Here is a 4140-nt window from a genome sequence, read left to right as displayed (position 1 = left end):
TCACCCCAAAGCCAGATTGGTTGCCAAGGGATATGCACAGCTTGAGGGCGTTGATTACAACGAGGTATTTTCACCCATTGTGAAACATTCATCGATTTGGATTTTATTAGCATTTGTGGCACAGTTGGATTTGGATTTGATCCAGATGGATGTTAAGACAGTCTTTCTATATAGAGATTTAGATAAGGAGATCTACATGACACAACCCTTGGGATTCAAAGCTGCAGGAAAAGAAGATTTGGTGTGCAAGCTAAAGAAGTCTCTTTATGGTTTGAAATAATCGCCACGATAATGGTACAAGAGATTCGACAGCTTCATGATTGGCCATGGATACACGAGGAGCCCATATAACCCATGTGTTTACATGCACAAGCTACAGGATGATGAGTACATATATTTGTTATTATATGTTGATGATATGCTTATTGCTTTCAGGAATTCTTCGGCTATTCGAAAGTTGAAAAAAGAACTATCATCCGAGTTTGAGATGAAGGATCTTAGAGAAGCTAAGGAGATATTGGGTATTGAGATCGAGAGAGCAGGGTGAAGGGGAGATTGAAGCTTACACAGAGGAGTTACTTACAAAAGATGTTGATGAAATTCAGCTTTGATGGTAGTGCAAAAGCAGTTAGCACTCCATTGGCTCCTCGCTTCAAGCTTTCAGTTTAATATCACATGTTTCAGTTGAGGACAGAGATTATATGTCAAATGTTTCATATGCCAGTGCGGTGGGTAGCTTGATGTATGCGATGGTGTGTACGAGACCAGATTTATCACTAGCCGTGAGCATGGTATCGAGGTACATGCATGACCCCGGGAAGGGTCATTGGGAGGTCGTGAAGTGGATTCTACAGTATGTTAAAGGCACCGTGGATGTTGGTTTGATTTTTCAGAAGAATGAGAAGAATGAGCAGGATTGTATTGGCTATGTGGATTAAGATTATGCGGGGGATCTTGATAAGTACCGGTCTACTTCAGGATATGTGTTTACATTGGCAGGAGCACCAATATGTTAGAGATGTACACTTTAGTCTACAATTGTTCTCTCTACTACAGAGGTAGAGTATATGTTGGTGACTGAAGCTGTGAAGGAGGCTTTGTGGTTACATGGATTGTTGGAGGACTTGGGAATTGCATAGGAGACTCTTCAGGTATATTGTGATAGCATGTCAGCTCTCAATTTGGCAAAGAACCAGGTTTATCATGCACACACGAAGCATATTAATATCGGATTCCACTTTATTCGTGATGTTTTGGATGATGGAGATGTCATATGGGAGAAGATCCACACGAAGGACAACCCTACGGATATGTTGACAAAAGTTATTTCAGGTATGAAATTCGGTCATTGTTTAAAGCTATTGAACATTCTTTAATGTTGAGAGCCTTTGGAGGCCATTTTGGTAAACTACATTCGGCTTGATTCCTTGGGCAAGAGAATACGTAGGCAGTCTTTTTGATGCAGCTGGGTTGGATTTGTTGATTTCGATGGGGGAGATTGTTTGAGCTCTCATTTGGGTTCCTGACTTATTGTGGATTGAGTCCATTGTCGTGGATTTATTCCACTTCATAGTGGACGCAACAAGTAGGACATTTGGATTCTTTGGTGTCGGCTCAGTTTTAGGAGAAACTTCACCGAGGTGGAGATTTGTAGAGGTGGCGAACACGGCGATGAACAACTTACGAAAAATCAGCAGAGAGACAGTTTTCAGGCTATCCGGTCGACCGTGAGTCAGCTGCGGTCGACTGGAAACGTGCACAGAGAGGTAGTGGTTTTCTGGAGTTGGGACGGTCGACCGCTTGAGACCCTATAGGATTCTGGGACCGAACCGCCGCAGTCGACCGTGAGAACCCTGTAATGATTTTCTAAATTAGGGTTAAGCAAGGACGATTTAAGTAGACTTTTGAAAGAGTATTGTGCATCCTTTGTGGGAGGATTTGTGAGAGATCTAGAGAGCTTTGTTCTAGGGTTTATTGGTGAGATTTATAACCCTATTTGTATTCTCTTAATTTCTAATAGTAATAACTCCCTCCTTGCCCCGTGGACGTAGGCAACTTGCCGAACCACGTAAAATTCGTTTGTCTTACTGTGGTGATTGTGTTTTGCTGGTGTGGTTGTGATTTATCTCGTTCTTGTTCGTGCACTTTCGTGTGGTTCGAGTTCCGCTGCGCACAACACCCTTCACATTTTATTGATCACCCAAAATCTTCCAAAAATTGATATTACTCCCCAAATTATTGAAATTACAGAAATGTCTCTTTAACTTATAAGGGTACCTACAATTTGGATCCTTTAGTTAATCAACTTTAGGTATAAGGGAAATGTTCCCTCAAATCTAGTTGTACTCAATGGCTTTGCATCCAAAACCCACAAATGAAAAACCAAATTCACATCTTTCATCTTCTCCAATTGTAAAAATTCTTTCTAACTCATTTCTTATAGTCTGCAATGACCTTCTTCTCTGAAAGGTCTGTTCCCGGGAAGTATTTTAGTAATTGACAATAACAAGTTAAGAGCTTTTACCATGAGTTGCAAATTTCCGAAAAGTTAATAGCGTGACCAAATTGCGATAGTCCTTTTGATCTGACCGAAATATCCACTATTTCAAAAATTTGCGAGACCACGTCTCCCATAAAATCACTTACCACATCTCCCATAAAATTACTTAGTCCTAAGAAAAATGAAAATAATTCCTTAGTTTGAAAAAAATTACCTATTTTTTCTTTTTTATAAAAGGGTATTTTTTGGCGACTAAGAAGAATTTTTTTCTTCTTTTTTTTTTTCCCTGTGTTTACCAGGACACGTTAGCATTGATGATGCTAATATAGAGATTAAGCGATAAATTTCCATGTAAAATTTAAGCAGTCCATGAGGGATTTACTTCGACTCACCAAAAGTTCATGGGGTTTTTCTATAATTAACCCTACTTTTTACCTTCAGTCGAAGAGTGGGAAATCAAGACGTGGGTTCGGATTACAATCATCAAATTGTAGCGAGCAGGGATAGTGTAGGGATGTATGTAAGTGCTAATTAGCCATCCTATTCTGATAACATCTGGCAAGACTATCATATAATTCACCAACCAGCATTTTCCTATTTACCAAGCTTGATATGAAGTTTAATCCTCTTCGTTCCTCGGATTGCAGTTTCAGTTCCAAATTCTTTGCTTTCTAATGCATCGATCCAGCTAAACTTTGAATTTAACGTTCGCTTCATATAACAATATTTCATAACTTCAACCAGATCAAAGAACCGTGAGTGACTTCCACAAAAATAACTCACTTCCACAAAATGGAACCACTCTGGACTACATATCTACATGAGTAGGAAATTCACATGGTTCTGTTACTCAGAATGTAATGTGCTGTGCACATAAGGATTTCAATACAAGAAAACAACAATATTTAAGCCATTCTTTTGGACTTGGCTGAAATGAAGAGACTCGTGGGGAGCACATAGCTTACATAAATTAGACCAGAAGCAAGTCTAAGATTCTCAGCCAACTTAGAATTACAAGCACCTTTTCAAGTTTTTTAACATGTCAAATTTTTCCAAGAAATGCCAATGGCCCTGCAGACAAAGAGGAGGAATAATCACTAATCAGAAGTAATATTCTCGATTATTCACATGTTTACATAAGAATGAATCAATGCACCAAAAACAATACTAAGTAACAATTAAAGGGCGAATAAATAGTAAGACAACCAAAACAAATATTAAACAATAGTTTTTGTTGGAATGCATCAGAAAGAAACTTAAACTGAAATGATGAATCAGTATACATCGGTGAATCATATCACCGTAATGTGTCTCACTAATTCTGGGTTATAAAGCTGCAGGTAACATGTCTTATCAAAATTTTGACTCCAGTATATTATTATGATTATCACTGATGATGATACACTGCGAACAAGCCATGGTCTTCCCTGATGAGAATGGAGAAACAATTTTTCTCATTTAACAGAAGCCATACACTTTAATAACCAAAATTTTTAAAGATTACAGAAGAAACAAACACTAAGAAGAATTTCATTCTTCATACTGCAAGAGAAGGCATAGAACTCTGAAGCTCAGATCTACTGCCAAAAGCTTTCCATTATTTTGATTTCAGAGTAAAACCACTGCAAGACCTGAACCTT

At 38.5% G+C, this 4140-nt stretch overlaps 1 protein-coding gene across 1 annotated transcript in view; it reads right to left on the bottom strand.

The window, feature by feature from the left end:
• Positions 3265 to 4140, bottom strand: part of LOC109822589 (nicotinamidase 2-like) — a 3536-nt gene continuing 2660 nt past the window's right edge. Inside the window, exon 2 of the mRNA XM_020388813.1 lies at positions 3265 to 3571. The gene's annotated coding sequence lies outside the window, so the exon portion shown is untranslated. The remainder of the gene's footprint in view (positions 3572 to 4140) is intronic.

This window comes from Asparagus officinalis, chromosome 8 (genome assembly GCF_001876935.1).
Source record: "Asparagus officinalis chromosome 8, Aspof.V1, whole genome shotgun sequence".
NCBI classification, from domain to species: Eukaryota; Viridiplantae; Streptophyta; class Magnoliopsida; order Asparagales; family Asparagaceae; genus Asparagus; species Asparagus officinalis.
Note: the sequence above shows the minus strand (reverse complement) of the source record. Positions and strands in the feature narration are given on the sequence as shown.